General features: G+C 38.7%; 1 protein-coding gene across 1 annotated transcript in view; it reads left to right on the forward strand.

Moving 5' to 3' along the window:
- Window positions 1-21,389, forward strand: part of SNTG2 (syntrophin gamma 2) — a 234,599-nt gene that overhangs the window by 67,390 nt on the left and 145,820 nt on the right. The gene's annotated exons all lie outside the window — the stretch shown is intronic.

A 21,389-nucleotide genomic window follows, 5' to 3' on the forward strand; every position in this document is an offset into this window, starting at 1 on the left:
GTGCTAGAGTGAAACAAGAGGTGGAATATGCAAGTGGATGAGGAAAGATACTTCTTGCATTAGATCTGTTCAAGCTGTTGAAGAGATGCAATTGGCTATTTTGTCATGCAATTTCTAAATTATGCAGTCAAAATACTGCATTAAAGAAGTTCTTTATTTCTAGAACATTGAGAAACTAGAAGAGGCCAGGTAAATACAGTTAGTTCAAATTCAGAGGAAGATTTCAGCTTCTACAGCAAGTGACCAGGGTGGAGGAAAAGGGCATCTTGAACTGCTGCCTTCTGCTGGTGGGGAGAAACTCTGACTTCTACCAAAGTGTTGATTGGGCTGTCCTAAGATGTGCTGTGTGGTGTGAATAGGATAAGGACCTAATTTATGAAACATGTTTAGTGTGACTCATGGTTAAGACCTTCCTAATTTGCCTGCCAGCTCTTCATAGCGCTGTGGCTGTTTTGTCTGCCTCAGAAGCATCTGAAAACTTCAAGACTTCAGCATAAGTGGAAATTACACAAAAACATACTTTGTATAAAGTGAAATAGTTCTTTATTCATCATATATTTAAAAGCAAAATTATAAGCTGCATGCAATTTGAATATTTATAGTTCATGCTCTTGCCTCTTTTGCCATAGTTGAGCAGTTGCCATGGTTCCCATTATATTGTCTGCTTTGGAGGCAAACTTCATAACCATGCTAAATGGAGCTGAGTTTCTGAAGTGTACTACACTTGTAGTGCCCTCATCTGCATCTTGAATTGATCTGTATTTTCCACTGTCTCCCCTTAATAGCATGGAACCAGACATTGGGACTCACAAGAAATACCAATGTTAATACACAAAATTAATTCTCTTCATCTGTCTTACCAATAAAGAACAACAAATTAAATGTATTAAGTGTATAAAGAAGTAATTAATTTTAAAAAAATAAAAAAAGAGATCCAGTTAAATGTAGGTAACAACATATTCTGTAGGCATAATAGTTCAACTTTGCTTTGTGCAGGGCCTGCTCTTCTTTCTAAAAGGATGCAAATAAGGATAGAGAATTAATATAATTCTCTTTTTGCAAGGATGAAAAGGCTGGGGCAATTTGTAAGATACCAACTTCAGGGAGAGACTTTGAAAACTTGCTTTTGTTGTTTTTGGCATCACAACTTCCAGAAGATTTAGCTGGCTTAAACCTGCCTTTCTCTAGGGTTTCTGTTTCACTTCTCTGGTGTATCTTTATTTGAGAGCAACATTCTCTGAACCTCAGAGGGAAAAGAGGTCTCCCACAACTAAGCATTTAAAAGATCCCATTCTGGTCTAAATTTTTCTCTAATCCACTTTGGTTTCTTCAGGAAAGATATTCTGTTGGGGTTATACATTTATTTATAGACATAAATATATGTAATTAAATATAGATATGTTTATATATTAACACTAGGTGATCTTGTAAAAATTCAAGTTCTTTCTGGTTCATTCAGAAATGCCTTAACAGACATCTGCTATGTCAAATGACTCCATCTAGAATCAGCATTTAATTTTTTTTTTTTAATTGAGTATAGCCTGGGACTTTGCAAGCCTTTGCATATTCACCTTTGCAATATCTGCAATATTGATTTTTATGTGCTAGGGATTTGCAATTTACTAAAAATCAGAGCCTAACTGGGGGGCAGTGGGGGGGGGGGGGTTTGGGGGGGGCCGGGGGAGATGACACACAGAACTCAATAGGTATATTTTAGGTGTCTCCTGTAAAATGAGCATCAAAACAAACTGATCTGTTTATAGCAAATAAACCTAAAACCAAACAGCTCCCCCTTTCCCACCTCTGCAATAGCAAAATCTTAAGTCCAGCAAAATTCATACTAAAAGCAAGATTGGAACTCAGTAAGTATATTGCTGTTGACAGTAGTTGTACCAATTTTACACAGCAGAAGTGAAATAAAAATTAAAAATTTAATATTTCTATAAATTTAAACAAGTGAACTACATGCAGGATCCTTAGCCCTCAGCGTACAGCCAACAAAATTTCTCCACGTTGTATCTTTCAAGGTTTTTGAAGACATATTGATTGGCTGGTGTAATGCAAGGCATTTTAAGATTGTTCTTTGAAGTGAAACTTCATGTTTGCATTACAGGGTTTTTCTTTTATGAGGCTCTGCAATACTCAGTTACCAGAAATAAAATTAAAGCTGCTTCTTGGTTCATTTGAGCATGCAAAGGGAGAGTCATTCAGAAGAACCTCTGCATGTTTTATGCTGTTATTGAGAAACCAAATATAACTTTTAAAACTTTACAGTTAGATGTGCTTTTTATAAATTACTTGTGCAGAACCTGTTTACAACTTCATTGTGTATAGGAGATGCTCCCATACAAACTTGAGCTGCTCTCTTGACCTTGAAACGTGCTCATTTCCCCTATCTGTCATGCTGCTCTGCTTCTGAATTGATTCTCTTCTGTCAATCAGCTTCTCACAGATGCTAATTAGGATGTTAGAGCCTCACATTATTAGGTCTAAATTAGATAACTTGGTGAATCCAGCAAATTCTGAATAATGCATTTCTGTCTGGGTTATGTAGGTTTTTGGAGGCTGTATGAAGATGCATTGTGGGAGAGGTGTTTCATGGAGTGTACATGTCTGCATTCACACCTATGTCGAAAACAGGGATGTTAATTATGGTTTGTGGAGATGCCAAATAGAAAAAAAGAGCTGGTTTGTAAATAAATTATTTTTAAATAGTGCCTAGTATAGCACTCTGTCTTTTGCAAAGGGTAGTCACATCTGAAATGATAAAAGGATGAAATGGTGTTTGAGAACAGCAGCATTGGTTGCTTCTTCTCTGTAACAGTAAATGTCTGAATACTGCCTTCCCTATTATTTTCTAGTGGAAGTTTTAACTCTTACTATGCAACCAGTTGTTTATCACTGACTACACTTTTTTTTTTTATCTCAAAAGTATGAAGAGTGTGTGCATTTAAAATGAGTCATTTATTCCAGAGTAACTCTGTCTCATCATCAGTCTGAAGCATGATGAATGTCTGTTGGCTTATCTCTTTTCATAATATAACTCTGTTTACTTGGGGATAATAGTAGACCACAGTGAGCAAACTGCTGTGGAGGAGCTGTTAAACTGCACACTCCTATCTAGTCTTATGTTTTCACATGCTGGGAATAACAGTGCTCAGGCTGTGACTGGGTAAGGACAATTTAAAAGTAGTTTTTTAATATTGAAATAAAATTGGTAGAGATGAAGGGAGTGTCATAGGTTAGCAAGCGTAGTCCCGGAAGGGATGTCCTTGCTAAGGGGTGCTTACAGCTTCCTCTGGGACCTGATAGAACCTATCAGCTGGCCAGTTTGAATATGGACAATTCTTTAAGCCACTTAAAGTTGTGACCGCCTCTGTGATCCACACTTAAGAATAGACAAACTCCCCCCCAAGCTCTCTCTCGTTTCCGGCGCTGGGACAGGTGGCTGCGGGCCCCGTGCGGGGGCCAGCGGGCCCGGCCAGGCCCTGCTTGGGCCAGGCCGGGCCGGACCACGGCCATCCTGGAGTTGATGGACCTGTTGGAACTGCACCCCCACCCCCACTTCCTTGCCGTGGGCAGCCGGAGCGGCTCGGCTCTCCCCCCCTCTCCACTGTGATAAGAAAAATTCAACATTCCAGATGCAAAGCTGCAAGGCCGATGTGAGATTAACCCTTTTATTGCTGTGAAGAGCTGAAAACCTGAGGGAAGAGAGAGAGGAGATGCTTAAAGCTGAAAGTCTGTTGTGAAGCTATGATATATCAGAGTATCCCGTTGTAATTTCATGAAGATATGGGGGGTGGAGCGTTCAACTCGTAAGCAATAGGCAGATGCTGACGCAGCTGTAATTTCATGAGAAGCTTGGACAGGGAGAGATGAACCAGATGACCAGATGAGGACTTTTTGCTCCAAAGAGGAAAGGAGAAAAACCTCAGTTCCTAGAGATGCATCCAGAGATAGTCCTAACAATGAAGATGAGGAAGACCCTTTGCTCCCAGGGAAGGAGAAGGGCCTCTGTTTTTTGTTTCTGAATGGCTCAACCTTAAAATTGTACCCCAAAAAACTTCAAGAGTGGACCCTCGAAAGCAGCTGCGGGAAAAGCTGCAGGAAGGGGCTCACATTGCGAGCAGAGAGACTCCTCTTCCTAAATGGACTGAACAATATTTGGAAGTGGGCGGCTGTCTTGTTGTCATAATGTTTTCATAGCACAAGCAAGAAGAGATTTCTCTTTCTAAGTGGACTGAACAAGGTTATTATGGAAGTGGTAAAGAGACTGAACATCTCAAGGGTTGTCTTTTTCCATTGTCAGTGGGAGAAGGGAGGAAGGTGGGGGGAGGAGGAGAGTTCTGAAGGTGGTATAATTTTTTTTTTTCCTTCTTTTAGGTCTGTTAATAAACTTTATATTCTTTCAAGTTTGGTGCCTGCTTGCATTTCTCCTAATTCTTATCTCACAGAAGATAAATGGTAATGAGTATTTTGGGCCAAGTGGGCCCAAACGTCTAACTCCATTTGGGCCAAGTGTTGGCAGCTATATTTTCATGATGTTTACAGAATTACTCAGAAGTTTACAGTATTACACTAAATTGGTGTTTCTGCCCGGTTACAAACCAAACCCGTGACAGGGGTATCTGATGTACAAGTACAGCATGAGACTTTACATGAGTTTTAATGTTTAGTCCTTTGTTCCTGTGGAACAAGACATTAAAAGACTATGGCTGAACTTTTCTCTGTTGCTTCCCTGGCCCCCTATTGCCATTTTTGCCCACTACTGTTTTAGTAGGAGTGCAGTATGTTTAAATCATGCATTCTGATTCAGTAAGTTTTAATTTGGTAATATGAATGAATGAATAAATTAAAGGCTTTCCATCTCCTCATTCCAGTAATGACAAAGTTGATGTGGGACAGATAGTATAACTTAGGAGACGTTCTTGGTAATAATTTATTCATTATTTGTTGATATTTTTCTTTCTTTCAGCTTTAATGGCATTGCAGTAGTATGGTTTCCAGAACAGAAACTGTTATGTTTGCATTTCTGTGAACTGTAATGCAGTATAATCCTGAAATTTCTTCAGGCATTACTGTAAAACACAAACACAGACTGATCTTGCTTTTTGGCAGGCTGTACATTGTGCACACTATACTGTTTTTTTCTGTATGTGCAACATTATGTTACTGTGTTTATGTGTTATTAGGGCTGGTGCTGGATTTTTAACCTTGGATGGAAAAACACTTTAAAAATGCAAAGTCTGTGATACAATCCAATATAATTAGTGTTTCCCACCTTAACTGGAAGAATGCTGCATTAATTACACATGAGACCATTGAAAATACTGGTATCTGCAGTTAATAAGAAAAAAAATGTGGTATACAGAGTCTGCCTGTATATACAGTGATATTCAGTCTGTCTGTTGTATTGTGACATAGCACATAACTCTGCATTGCAGATTTAAGGTTTTTTTTCATTTTAGACTTATATTGAATACTGAATATGGTCTCTTAGATCCTTAGTGATGTTTTTTTGTAGAAGAGTGATTTGGTTGGATTTACTACACTTTACAAAGAAGTACACTATGCTCTTTTCACTCTATGCATAACTTTTTCTTGCAATTCCTTTCTATATTGCTAACAAACTAACTTCTATGAAAATACATTTCTTAGTCTTTGAATCTGATTATTTATTTACTTATGGAGGCACTCAAGCTCGGTGTATTTTACTAATTTAGTGAGCTCTTCCATATATATGACAAAACAGTCCCTTTTCAATATAAAATGTAATTTTAAAACATGTAAATTATACCATCTAGTTGGGCTATCACTGCAGTGTAATTTGTGCAGAGAGGTGTCCTGCTGCAGAGCGGCACTGAAAGGAAAGCTCCGACTGTGGTGCTTGCAGTAGTAGTTTCTCAACTTTGATCACTGGTCAGATGGGGAATCATGAAAGGGTATTGCCCTTTAAAGTGCTTTCAATTGAATGTTGGATTATACAAATACCATGAGGCTAATTAATGTTGATCCAAGAAAAATCTTAATGGGTAAGAGATTCCTTTGGTGTCAGTCTGTTCTGTTCCTGGGAACGTTCCTGAAATCCCAACTGGGGATTTACAGTATGAAAAGACAGTAAAACAAGCACAGATGGATGAGATGACAATGTCATGTGTCCAAATGATATGACTACTAATTATAATAATATTTTATTGAATAAGTTCATTACAAATTCCTGATACAGCTTTTTAAAGAAAATGCAAATGGTTGTGGAAATACAGGCAGCCATGCACAAGGGCTTTACAGAGCTGTCACCATGCATGGATGTGAGAGAGGGGAATCCAAGTGTTTCATTCTAGGAGGAGGAAGATTAATGAAGAGAAGAGTGAGAGTGCTGATAATGATAGTGCTGCAACAGTGTCAGTGAAATATTGACAGTTCCCTTTTTTCCTGCTCTAAAGTCTTCATTATATTTTGTGGATGACTTTTTGACAGTTGAAGCTTTTACAAATTGATCAAGTGACAGAAATATGAAATCCAATTATGTTCCACTTCATTATACCAAGAGATCTTTCTGGACCATGTTATTTTTATTCTCAAATTTTTCTCATACTCAGATACTGTACTATGTTATTACTGTCTTTGTGTGCGTAAAGGTAAAGCAGAACTGAAAACTGCCACAATGTTCATTGGATTTGTGTCTTCTTTTTTAATTCGTTATAAATATGGGAAACTGCTTCTTGAAAATGCAGTTTTAAATTAAGCCATAATGCAAATTCTTCCAGACTAAATGCATTCTGTGCAATAAGACATTCACTTTTTTTTTTTTTTTTTTGCTAACAGCTGTATTTATCTAATCTGCCTCTTCTGAATGTGTTTATTATACTTGGCTAACCCAGCAAATACCATGTAAATTTAAAAACCAAAACCAAAAGGTGAATGTAGAAAGACAGATTGTAAGAATGTAGTCCAAAGAACTTGGCTCTTTTTTTCTTTCTTTTTTTCCTGCATTTTACTGACCAGTGATGGATTTCAGATTATGCTTGACTGTGATGTTTGTTGATGAGAAAGACTTTTCCACTAAAGGGCTGAAGGCCTGTGAAGGTAATGGATGTTATCTGGGAACATCTGCACATTAACCCAGGCTGCCATGCCTTCTCTCCTTGTGCAGACTCTAAAAGCTGTAAATGGAGTAGTGATACATTTCCTTGGCTTACCTGCCTTCATTCCTTCTGCAATTCAAGGAGAAAAGCCAGGCATTTCTAAGCCTAATGACTGCAGTAGCAGTCAGCAGCCAACTGAAGCACAGACAAGTTGCAGCTTCCCTCAGTATTGCAGACAAGTGAGAATTTCACATGGGATTTCAGGGAATTTGAGGAATGAGAAAGGGACTCATTCCTTGCTTTTTGTTCTTTCACAGCAAATTGTTTCTTTTGGCTTCAGGTAATGGACAATTGCCAACTCCTCGAGGATATCCTGGAGATCTTGAATGGTGAATTTAAATGTTTTATATGCAGAATAGAAAACGACTAGTTAAAGAAGTTTTCATTTTCCTGCATTCATAGGATAATAGTGTTTGTGTAATTGAAATTATGAAGAAGAGTGACATTAGCATCCTTCCAATTGGATATTTCGTGTCTGCCCTGGAAAGAGAGGCAGTAAGGCAGTGGACACAGCTCATCCAAATGCCTAACTTTTTTCATTTTACTGTCCTGCTCATTTCCAGGGTTTTTTTAGTCAGTATTCACCAAAATGCCTTTTTCAGGACAAACAACCTGTATGAAATGTACAGAACTGGCTATTCAATGTGATATTTGAGGAACATTTTTCCTGTTTGCATCTTCTACTTTGTGAAGCTCTGCAAATTTTTATCTAACTATCCATAACTGAATCAAGAAATGAACTTTTTTTAACAAAGAATTTATGTCAGCATTTTTTAGATGACTGGAGAGATGTAATGATACAATTTTGGGAAACCATACTGGTTAACATTAAATGAAAAGGACGCCAAAGTCTATAAAAACTTAAACAACAAAGCCACACATTCAAGAGATCAGGAATATTCATGAATAAAAAAATTGATAACTTAGACCCTCCATATTTTGGCAATACTTAAATAAATATACCTATCAAATTATTTATTATCATTTATTAATACAGTAATATTAAAAAGTTTCATGTTTTTCTCATTATTGAGAAAATTGAAGGTAAGTTTTATAGCTTTTCACTCAGTTTTCTAATTTAATTTTTTTTTTAATGACTTATCACCATGAATTAATGGAGTGTTTTAGGCCTTACCTGTGCTGTGCAGAGACACTATGTAGTTATCTGCTGTCACTCATATTAAAGATTTATTATAAGTATGTTGCACTGGATTGCAATGTTGAGTTGGGCAATTGTCTTAACTTGCTTCTTCACAAAGTATCTTCTCTGCTTTACATATTCTTTGAAATATGGCTCTTTATATCCTTTATCAAACATCACACTATTAAATTATAACTCCCCAATGAAGGTTTTTTCTTCACTAATCTTTCAATTAAGTTTTGTTTCTTACAAGCCATCTTGGTAGCCTTTATTTTTAACCTAAATATTAGCCATGTGTGCCAGTTTTGAGTCCATCAATCTAACTGTCCCTTAGTCCTCCGTTGTTGCAGTGGTTGAGTCCACCACAGGAATGGCCAAGGAGTCACAGAGCCCCAAAACAGTAGAGGTCCATTGGTGGGCAGGCTCAGAGGTCTAAGACCACCCCCTTTTACCCCTCTTAAGTCCATGTTCTAGATAGTTCTCCTTTCCTTGATACCCCACTGGTTCCCGGTTCCCTTGTTCCACCTCTCGCCTTTCCCACTGGTCACTGTTCTGTCACCTGACGTCCTCTCCACCCCTTGGCCCCCAGAAGATTGGTCTCTGATGTTCTGCTCACCACCCTGGATAAAACCCTGGACCCCTTAGTATTCTGTGTTCTTTGTCCCTAGATCCCTTCGAGCAGGGACCCCAATAAACCCCTTGGAACTCCATACAAAGGACCCCTCCCGCCTCTTTGCCCCCAGTGTCGCTGCAGGAGCTGTCTGGCTCTGTGTGTGTGTGAGTGGCTGTGAGTATTCCCCAACTGTGGTGTGTCAGAGTGTGTCCGAGTGCGCCGCGCGGCACCCCCAGAGCGGCTCCGACAAGGACGCTGTCGGGACGGATGCGACGCTCTTTCCACCCTCCCATTCGCATCATGTCACTCCTTCCTCTGTCCTTTGGTTTCCCGTGGTGACTGTTTAATTGTTAAACAAGTGAAGGCTGTGAGGAAATTTAACTTGTTAGAGAAAGCTGAACTAGTTACTTTAGTAGGGGCAGTAAAGTGCCTTTAAAAGACTCTTATGGCTGTGCTGAGGCTGGTAGCACTTACTCTTACGGACACCTGGTGCATGTACTTGTAGTTCAGCTGCTTGCCCAGCCCTGTGGAAGGAGTGGAACCCAAGGAATGCTGGGAGACACTTAGAAAGGGAGAACATGGTGAATGGGCAACATAAAAAAAGGCTTTTTATGAGGATATTGGATGAAAATCTTTGTAAAACCAAGCAAGATCAGTTTTGCTGCTAATGGAACCACTTGATTCACCAGGTCACTGCAGATTTTTCAAATTTATCAACATGTATAGAATAAATAAATTCCATTATGCACTCACTTTATCAAACTGGCTTGTGACTTTCTCCAAGAAATAAAGATTTCGAGAAGTTGTTTTTCCTTTAACTTTGGTGACTTTGTTTACAATGTGTTAATATCAGAGAATGATTATTATTTTACTTGTATATAATAGCTGCTAATCTGTTTGTAGTTACCTAGGATGGCCTATTTGCTTGCCTAAGGGCAACAGTGTGCTTTCAATAGTCATCTGGAATTTTCTTGCTGTTCCATGATTTGTTAACATCAGTGGCCCGAGGTGTTGTGAGCTGTACTCTATTGCTATCTGATGGTAACTGTCATAATTTTAAAAGCCTATCTTCATTCCGGTTTTGTTTTACTTTCTCAGATTTTTGCAACTTACAAAGTCTGATTTTTGCCAATTTCTAATGACTTTCCTGTATTATAGAATTTTTAATTTTTTCTGTATTTAGTAGCTACTTTGCCAAGATATGCTTTAATCTTACTTTCTTCCTTATGCTGTTCTTTTTTAGTTCTTTTGGTCTCTTGACCTCTCACATCTGTGCTTGTTAGGCTGGTGATCTGCCATTTATTTGCATTTTGTCATTGATGTTCCTTTCAGCATCCTTCCCCTTTTCTAGTCATCTATTCTCTCTGTTAGCTTTGTGAACAATCCATCAAGTGGGGTGCAAAATTACAGAGCAGGGGCTCTGAACACCCTGAACTAGTTTACTGCCAGTTAATTTGCTCACGTATTTTTAGAGGGTATATTCTCTAGAATAAGTCTTGTTCTTCCATAAGTGTAGTTCACTTCTAAGGTTTGCTCATTTTTGTCTGTCCTTACCCTTTCAATGTTGGTATGACTGACAAACTTCTAAACAATCCTATTGACACACACCCCATTTCCATCCCTGGCTGGAGGTGTGGTTGCTCCAGCTCTGCATGTGCCCCTGCCTCTCTCCACAGTCTGCTGGGGCTTGTTGTGTCCAAATGCCCACTTGAGATCCTGCAGGCAGAGTGAGGTGGAGGTTCCCATGCATGGCATACCCGGCCAAGCACTGGTGGCCTGTGCTAAGCTGTTGATTTCAGGAGTAGGACTGGATTTCAGTAGTGCTCTTGTTAAATCCTGGGTACATACTAAAGTGCTTTGCTGAGTTCAGTCTTGAGCAAGTTTTGAATCACTGACAGATCACGTATTTTGTTAGATCACTTATTTTTTACAGATAGCCCTATTTTCCCATCTGATGTAAATACATTCAATTTGTTGTATTTTTTAGGACAGTGACAGCTCTTCATTTTAGCCATAATGTGTATCCTCATAAGAACTGAAATTATGGTGATTTTACAAATTTGCCTGTGTGTGAATATAGAAAGATTTCTATTTGACTGTGAAACCTGACCTTACTATGGTTAGTGTTATTTAAAATTTATGATGCTCACTTTGGTTTTAAATTAATCCCCTAAAATGGTTTAAAATACATTTGTCGACACATACTCAATCCGACCTCCAGTCTGACCCACCCCAGTAAGCTACTGTTATGTTATAATTAAGCTATTGAAATAAATCCGTGGCACTGCTTTGCAAAATTCAGATATTCATGCAGCATTTATGCTGTGTCTTTATGTTCTTTTTGTGGGATGATGACCAAGGACTCGGGCAAGGGCTTAGGCTTTCTGTCTGCACCATACACTGCATTTTACATTATCTTTATGGATGAAGGTGTGCATAGTTGATGTTACGAAAGGATGACTTGGCTGGAGGATGAGGTCCTCTGGAGACAGGATGGACCTGAGATAGAATAAAAAGCTGGGCATGAGCCAAAAGTGTGCACTTGTAGCCCAGAAAGCCAACCATATCATGCACTGCATCCAGCGTGGCCCGGAGGGCAGGGGATGGGATTCTGCCCCTCTGCTCCACTCTGGTGAGACCCCACCTGGAGTGCTGCATCCAGCTCTGGGCTCCCCAGCACAGGAAAGATGTAGACCTATTAGAGGAGGTCCAGAGTAGGGCCACACGGATGATCAGAGGACTGCAGTATCTCTCCTGTGAAGACATGCTGAGGGAGTTGGGGTTGTTCAGCCTGGAGAGCAGTCTGGGCTCTGGGGAAACTTTAGTGTTGCCTTCCAGTATCTAAAGGGAGCTTACAAAAAAGAAGGAGAGCTGTTTTTACGTGGACACGTTCTGGTAAGACAAGGGTTGATGGCTTTAAACTAAAAGAGATTTAGATTAGATGCTATGAATCTCTACTGTGAGGGTGGAGAGGCACTAAAACAGGTTTCCTAGATGAGTTGTGGATCCCCCATCACTGGAAGTGTTTAAGGCCAGGCTGATGGGGCCTTGACCAGCCTGATCTACTGGGTGGCATACCTGCCCATGGCAGGGGTGTTGGAACTAGATGACCTTTAAGGTCTTTCTACAAAGCAAAGTATCAGCAGAAGTGTACCAGAATGACTCAAAACTTACTTCTTTATTCACCAGTAAATAATTGGGACATACTACCATATTTTGGCATAGGATACTGATGTTTTAAGTCCTGAGGAATGTGCAGTATCTTTTAGTAATGAAATAATTCCATAATAATTTTTAGAATAATTTAAAATACTTACAGTAAATTCTCTGTTGGTGATTGAGAGCATTTTATAATGGTAAGCGGTGTTTGCCTAGAAAATAACAAAAATGTGGAAGGCCAAATTGCATTGCTGGTCTTCCATGGTCTTACCTAATTTGAGAACAGGTTGCAGAGCACTGAATATTTTCAGTATTCTAAATTTCTATTCTTTCCAGTCCCATATGTAAGAATTGTTTTGGCACTATTGAAATTCATGATGGAAATCACGTAGTGTAGGAGAACACTATTTGTGTCTATGTATATGTTGCTTACTGCAGTCTTATTTTTCCCACTCACACAAGCTTCTCTAAAATAATGAGCTTAAACTCACTAATTCCATTTAGATATGATCTTTACTTCCCTTTGGCTGTGTTGCTAGGGTGGATTTGCCATCTTAAGGAAGGTTACTCTTCCTTCGAGTGGGGACCCCCACTGCAGTGTCATCAATATGTTCCAAAAAGAATTCTCTCAGTTTCTTCTCTGTGAAGAAGTGACAAGCCCTGGTTGTAGGCTATGTTATTGCTTTAATAGGGATGATGTTCTTTTCTTTGTCTCGTTTTGCTTATTTTTTTCTCTCCAAACTACTCCTATCTCAAGATGTATGAAAACAAGCCAGTAGAAAGGTATCAAACAACCACACAGAAACATTGTTTTCTCTGGAAGAAGCAACCAAAACCTGTAGGAAGATACCCATCTTGAGGCAGTCTGAGTACGGCAGAGTAAAAGCTAAGCATTATAGTGAGGAAAAATATAATTAGGAGTGTGTCTGCTTGTATTGTGAATTGGCTGTCCTGTTTTGCAATTCTGTGCCAATGATATGAATAACACAAACTATAATAGGAAGACTTCTTTCTGTATTCATGTGGGACAAATTTAAATATTCAGATGCTCACACTTATTTCAGCCTACATAATAATTTAGGATGCTTTTCACATGTAAACCTAATGTAATTCCCCAAAATAATGTCCCAATTTAAAAAAAAAAAAAAAAAAATACAGCTTTTTTGTACATGGAATATGAATTATCCCTTATTTAACATGGAGGGGACTGAGTCAGAAATACTGGCATGTTGAAAGGCCTTTCTTAAGGGTACGTCAAAAAAGAAAATCTACCTTATGCAATAAAGACAGTGACATTTTGTGGTAAATATAAAGAAAAAAAAAACCCAAACAAGCAAGCAAACAAGACCAGAGGTAACTTACGTTGGAGTAAGGTAGGTAACTATTTAGACACCTGCAGAAATGCTGGAAAAGCAGGAGAGAAGATATTATTAGAGATTGTCAAGGTGGAAACTTGCTGCATTTCTGAGCATCAAAGACTTTTTTATTTAAGAGATAATTTATCTTTTGGGGAATGATCATTTTTATTTAGCACATCTGACTCCATCGTTTTTACATCTTTAGATATATTAAGTTAGGAAGTTGTACAAGCAAATTCAGGATCAAAATTAGAATTATATAATGCTATAATTTGCAATTATTTAAAAACTCTTGAAACAGACACTTTAAATGTAGGTAGTCCTTTACAGCTAAAAATGTAACCCACATTTATGGTAGCAACTGGCTATTTGTATGTATGGGTAACAGTTACATACACATTAAGTATGCCTACTTGCTAATTTTGATAGTTTTAAACATTGGATTTTTGTGTGCACTAGGTTTGTATGTTTATGATGCTGGTGATGGCAAGCATGACACAGCTGGGACAGTACTGAGTCTTCAAGTTTTCACTTGTACTTCACTGTCTTCAGCTAAAGTTTTTCAGGGATATATTTCTGAATGATGAGGGTTATCACTGAATACATATGCTTGGAGAAAATGCACTGCACGTGGAATGAGCATAGTTCTAGTTGTTTAACTGGGGTTAATGACTGGGTTCACAGCTCTTCTTCTACCCTGGGAAGATGTCCCTACAAAGTATGTGTGACTTGAACATGTCTGAAGAAAGTGAAAACTATTTGTTGTCCTCTTTATCTGATCTTCACAGTTCGGAATGTTCAGCTGTGACAAACCTAAGTTGGATGGATACTATGTGGAGAGAACATATGTTGAGGCCTGTGATTTATGAACAGGCTGTGAGATGTCATTGTTTTCTTCTTCACTTTTCCATTCATTGCTCTTTCTGCCCTTTTGTACCATTTCAAACGAAGACTGGTTTCCTCTTTGTTTAATGCCTCTTTCTGTCTTACTCATTTCCTCTTGTTTGGTAGTGAGGCTGGCCTTTGCCTATCATGAGATCATAATGCCAACTTATGATTTCCTCACAACTTATTTTCAAATTATGTTTTTGGAAGTTTTATTTTTGAGTGGGTTAATTTTTAAAAAAAGCTTCCCTATAGTTTAGCTCTAATATATGGGAAGTATTTACCCAAAATTGCTATTGCAGCATTTGTCTTTTGTGTTACTGCTTCAGGACATATCTTGCATGAGAGGCACCTTCAAAGGGTGGATAATCTCTGAGTTCTTTGGGGATCACTATGTTCACTGAAACCTCAGGGAGGTTACTATAAATATGTTCTTATCTTAGGGATTTCAGTAAAGTACCTGGAATTTGGTGTGATGAATTTGGGCTGTGTTATCTCTGTACCTCTGTACAGACAGAACAAGGGATTTTGGTCCATAATTAAGGTTCTAGTTATTATATACAATGTACAATCAGTAAATCCACTTAGCAGAAGGATTAGTAATCCCTTTTCTACCTCCATAACTTTTAAAAGATTTGTTCATATTGCTTTTGACTGTAAAAGGCACTGAAGCTTTTCACAAGCAATTAACTGTTCCAGTCCTAAGATATGTTGGACACATATAATGGAAAATGAAAAATTAATTTTGTAACTGCAATTCAGTAATTTCTTATTTAACTAAAAACTGCATTTTATAAGATACAGACTTAAGAAAATATTCCTGCTGTTGTTTTTATTGGTTTTTAAATATTTTTTAATAATTTTTTACATTTATAACTGTTGTTCCCACCCTTTATCAAATGCTCAATTATGCTGAAACCCCTTTTGAAAAAATGTAAAAATAAATGTCTGTCAGAAGCGCAAGTAGTTAATCAGGTAGATGCCACTGACATGGATGCCCTGGAACCTGCAGTTTTATCCCTCATCTGTTTTAACCTTACTGCCTAATACTAAATAAGCTGTTCTAAGATCTCCCTCAAGCCAGAGCTTCCAAAACCTGGTTTTTAAAGGGTGACAGAATATGCTTATACCACTGTGCTTGTTTCCATATGCTCTGTGCCCATATTTTATGTAGAGACACTTGTTTGAAAAAAAGAATACACTTGCCTTTTTGTTCTAGCATGTTAGAGCAACTAGGCAATCTGAGTCTCCTTACAGGTTTATTTCAGAATTTTGCCCTAAGTTAGCTTGAACAGGTTTCTATTATCTCACTCCCAAAGCTCCTCATTTATTCACTGCTGATGAAGTAGAGAAATGGTCTGTAGGAGTTACTGTGTCGCACCTACTCTTAATTGAGAAATATCTTATTCTTGACTGCTGTATCCTTCATTTTACATTACAGCCTGAAACATTTCTTAGTGTAAAAAAGACACTTCAGGCTGTTGTTTTGCTAGCTGGTGTATCCTCTTATGACCATAGACTTAGCAATTCCAGAGAGAGCCAATTATCTATCATATCCATTATCTTCTGTATGGAGTGAGACAATTTCATGACCCTTGGATGGAAGCAAGAACATAACATGGAGGAAAATCTGGTGCTCACTTACAGACTGACAGGCAATTTATGACCTTAGAAGTGGCTTTTACAAATAAAATTAGAACCAAGCATTTTTACAGTTATACTACATTTTGCATATTTTTGAGTAATTTCAAAAGAATTTTAAACAATTCTCTAGTGTATACACTGCCTTCCTGTAAGAACATAACAATTGAAATCTAATGCCTAAAAAAATCCATAGGAGTACACAGAACTGATTTCAAATGTGGAGTTCCAACCTTCATATGCACTTAGAGGTCCTTACACAAAGAGTTGAAGTGACTGACCTGGTCTAATCATAGCAGTATGGTGCTCTCACTGGACAAAATTTTCAATATGATAAACCAGTCTTTCCAACTCATCATGTTATAAAATTTTATCTTTTTTCACTATACTAACAAGATCATATAAGGCTTAGCTACTTTACCTTATGTATGTTCCATATATGTGTGTTTTTCTGTGGGGAAAAAGTAGAAGCACACTCACGTGTGTGTGTGTGTGTGTGTACTGGAAATATTATAATCTCTTACTGAAACTGCAGGACTAGTCATTCAGAATGGTCATTTCCTGTTTCCTGGAGAAGAATGGCAGGAGTTGATGCTTACTTTGACTTTGTAGATACTGATATTTCAAAATTATATTGTAACCTAACCAAACTAGTTAGGAACTGCTTTGAGGCTTCAGCAGGGAAAGGAATTCTGTGAATGATGTAAGTAATATAAATGTAAAGTAATATAAATGACTGAAAATGGAAGTTAAAATTGTTAAAAAATCATATTTTTTCCAAATGCAAGAGCTTCCTTCAATTCTTTATCAACTGCCTATTTTCAGATAAGAACTTGTATTTACCTATAAGTTTTACTAAACTTTTGTAGTTTTTCCAGATCTGATGACAATATTCTCAGTCACTTTTCTTTCCCTAACTCAATCACATGATGATGGGTGTTCAAGCCCCTTGGAGGAGAGAAGAAGGTAAAAAGCAGGATTTCAGGGTTCTGGCAAGCAGACTTTGGGCTGTTCAGAGATCAGCTTGAAAGAATCCCATAGGATACATATAAGTCCTGGAGAGAAGAGGGGTCTAGGAGAGATCCCCTCATTGATTTTCAAGGATCACCTCCCCTAAGCTCAAGAATAGTCCATCCCAACAAGCAAAGACCTCAGGAGGCCTGCGTGATGAACAAGGAACTTCTCACTGAACTCAAATACAAAAAGGAAGCTGACAAGAGGTGGAAGCAGGGACAGGTGACCAGGGAGGAATGTAGAGATACTGTACCATCATATAAAAATTGGGTTAGGAAAGCCAAAGCCTACCTGGAGTTGAATCTCATGGGGGCGTGAAGGGTGACAGCAAAGGATTCTACAGGTACATCAGCAGGAAAAGGACACATACTGAGTTGGACAAAGAATCTGATGAAGGATATGGAAAAGGCCAAGGTACTCAGTGCCTTCTTCATCTCTAATCGTCTCATGCATCTGCAAACTGAGGTGTCCTATACCAGTGGGAAAATCTGGAGCAAGCAAGACTTTGACTTGTTGGAGGAGGATCGGGTTATGGAACACTAAAACACACAATGTACACGTGTGGGCGGGAGCTCATAGAAGGTATTCACAAGTGGTGAGGGAGCTGGCTGATGTTATTGCAAGGCCTCTCCTGATAATTTTTGAGACATCATGGCCATTGGAAATGGAGGAGAGCCTGTCTTTCAGAAGGGCAATAAATGTGGATCCTTGGCAAGATCCTTGGAGACATAATAGAGCAATTTCACCTGGAATCCACTTCCAAACGTGATAGACAAGAATGTGTTCAGAAGATTTATAATGGGGAAATACCATCTTACCAACATCATAGTCATCCATAATGAAGTCATTGGATTGGTAGATGGGGAGCTAAGAGTGGATGTTTTTCTTGCATATAGCAAATTTTTTTACACTGGCTCCCATTATATCCTCACAGACAGCTTGATGGACTATGGACTTGATGAATGGAGAGATGGAATTTAAAACTGGCCAGAGTCAAAAGACTTGTGAGCTGTGGCATGAAGTCCAAGTTGAGGATGGTCATTAGTGCTATAGTGAGGAAATCAATAGTGGATCCAGTAGTGTTTACTGTCTGATGACATGGATGATGGGACAGAGAAAGCCCTCAGCAAGTTTGCAGATGGTACAAAACTGGGAGGACTGGCTGGTAATATCAGATGGCTGTGCTTCCTTTCAGAGGGACTGGCACTGGCTGGAGAATAGGCTGACATGAAGTTCAGGAAGGGGCAGTGCACAATCCTGCACCTGGGAAAGAATACCTGCAGCACTCCAGCTGCAGGCTGGAGGCTGGCAGGGTGGAAGGCAACCTGTCCTGGGTTGAGGTGTATTCTATTACCATCCTCATGAGCTGTTGAAATCAGGTGGGGCAGTGTTTCCTTGCCTCCTCCCCCCAGACTATCTTTCTGTTAATGGCCCATCATTGTCCTGCTGCATGACTCAGAGATAACTCCCTCCGGACTATCTTCTGTTAACGAGCCTAATCAACACCTGGCCTCATGACTCATTACCCCATTGTGAGATGCTCCACCCAGAGGGAGGAACCAAGCATCCCATCGTGGATATAATCTGGGACTCTGAGCATCAAAGGGACTGGCTCCACTGGATTTCCAGAGGACAGGAGCTACACAGCCACCGCTGGACTTTGCTGAGGAAGAGCAGACCCCTTCTACTACAGGATCACCACTTCAGAGGATTGCAGCCACCATTCCACCAGACTGCTACCACTACCCTACCTAATAGGGATTCAGGTTGTATCTTGGCTCTGTCAGTGTTTTCTTTTACTTTCTTTTCCTTTTCTTTAATTTCCATTAAATTGTTATTCTGACTTGGTGCCTCTCACTGGTTTATTTTCAAACTAGTACACAACCTTACAGAAAAGGACCTGCAGATCCTAGTGGACACCAAGTTGAACTGAGCCAGCAATGCAGCCTTGTGGCTGAAGATGGCAACTCTCTCAGCTGCATTAGTGAAAGCATTGCCAGCAGGTGGAGGGAGGTGATCCTGCCCCTCCACTCAGCACTGCATAGTGAGGCAGTGTCTGGAGTCCTGTGTGCAGTCCTGTGCTTCCCATTGCAGGAGAGGTATGGGCATGCTGGAGTAAGTCCAGCAAAAGGCCAAAGAGGTCCAGGACATGGAACATCTGGCATATGAGAAGCTGAGAGAGCTGTGACTGTACAGTTAAAGAAGAGAAGGCTCAGAGCAGTCTTAGCAAGGTGGAAAAATTCCCAGCTGGCAGCTGGGAATGAAGACTGAGCCAGAGTGTTCTCAAAAGTGCCCACTGAAAAAGGCAATGAACACAAACTGGAACACAGGAAATTCTGCTGAACGAGGAATATTTTTTATTTTTCACAGTGAGGGTGGTCAAACACTGGAAAAGGCCCCTAATTGGTTCATCCAAGGTTTCCATCATTGGCAATACTCAAAACTTGATTGCATGTGATCCTGAGCAGAGCAGCCTGGTCTAGTGGGAGTTGTTCGTGCCCATGGAGGGAGAGGTTGGGACTAGGTGGTCTTTAAGGTCTATTCCAACGACTTAATATTCTATGATTTGCATGGGGATTTGAATTAGATCATCTCCAGAAGCCCCTTCCATCTTTAGCTGCTCCGTGTTTCTGTCCTAGTGTTTTCCTTAAAGTTTGAGAATTTTTTATTAAGTGTACAGTCTCAAAAATACAAAAAAACCCTCACTTTGTGAAAACAGAAAAATTAATATGATTAGCATTTCCATGCTTATAATAATAATTAGATTTCAGAAAAATAAGATCCACATTGCTTTTGTTTTATTAACAGATCATTAAAAAAAAAAACCAAACAAACCCTAGCACAATCAGGAAAACAAGAAATAAAGAGGGCTGCTAATATGGATTTTCTGCATATCTTTAAGTAGATTATTTGGTATAATTGTGATTTTTTTTTTGTGGTTTTTTTTCCTTTTTTCTCTTTCATAATTTTCTTTGGAACATCTGCATAGAAATCTATTCTGTAGTTCAGCTATAATGTTTTGAAAGGTGCCTGCACTGTCTGATTAGAGTTTCATTTTTATGTTCAGTTTTCACTGCCTCTTTTTTAAACACAATTATTAAAGCTTCATTTATGTGTGATTGTTTCCTCATTCTTTATTAAAAAATATTTTCATTGTGTCAACCTGAAGTATTTAGTATGTAATTTGGCCTTTGTTATTCTGAGATTTTCTTGGAAGTAGTTGAATTTAAAATGATACCACTTAGATCTATTTTTTAATATCATTTTCATTTCTAAATGATGAAGTGGCATAATTTGATAATGTTCCCTTTGCTTGTTCAGAAACTTGAAGGAATTTTTAATGAATATGAAAACCAGCGTAGTTTGGGGGGGCCTGATAGCAGTTGACAAAATGGTTCAGGTGGATTTTATGTAAGTAAACTTTGCAGAATCCTGAAATATGTCCTTCTGAATGAATTTTTACAGTTATGGTAATAACTATGCTATGAATGTTACAACTTGAAAAGCTGTGAACATTTGTGACAAATTAAACTAATTATTTTTACCATGAAAGCCTGACTTGACTGAGAATTATCAATTGACTTCAGCTTCATTGGGACTAAAATGAAATCAATCCCTAGGATTTTTTTAGCATTTGTGCTAGAATGCTGTTTCTCTTTTATAAGAAGAAAATAATAGCTGAGTTTCAGGTACAAGCAATAGAGAGAGATTATCTAAGATTACTCCCAGGATTTTTAATGGCCCATTAACACCAGTAAGAATCATCCGAATACAGAAAATGTATATCCCTGTAGTACAGAAGTCAAAGGAGGGTAACAAAGGCTAAAGTAAGCCTTTGACATTCATGTAATGAAGAGAACCTAAGCAGGAGCAGGGGAGGTGCCCTGTACTGCACCTTCTAATCAAAAAAATCCCTATCTTCAAAACAGAAAATCCTGATGTAATGCATTATGTGCTATGGCATTGCAAAAAAAAAAAAAAAAAAGCAAAAAAAAAGCACAGAAAGTTTTCAGCAGTTGGAATAGTCTGAAACCAGTATGTCACAGAAAGACTGAAACAGTAATATTCTCACTTTTTCTTGCCTTAGCACTTCCATGGAAACAGCACATAGTTTTCCTGTTTTCTGCTGTGCAGAATAGAGGTAATGGAAAGTATGGCAGTATGTAAAAGGGGTATAAAACACACATAAGTATAGGTGTGGCAGCAAAACTGGGATTAGGTAAGCAATGATCTGTGATCCTTAAGATGACTCATCCATCTGTGTGCTGGCACAGGATGAGTAGTAGAGTGCAAAGGCACAGTTTATATTAACTGTCATCCCAGAGAGCTGTGTGACAGTGGGAGAAGCAGTGGTAAACCTTGGGCAGGATCCTGTTTACCACCAGCTGTTTTATGGCTTCTTGTTTAGCTGCACTTTCAAATGTTGGATAGCC

This window comes from Aphelocoma coerulescens, chromosome 3, assembly GCF_041296385.1.
Source record: "Aphelocoma coerulescens isolate FSJ_1873_10779 chromosome 3, UR_Acoe_1.0, whole genome shotgun sequence".
NCBI lineage: Eukaryota > Metazoa > Chordata > Aves > Passeriformes > Corvidae > Aphelocoma > Aphelocoma coerulescens.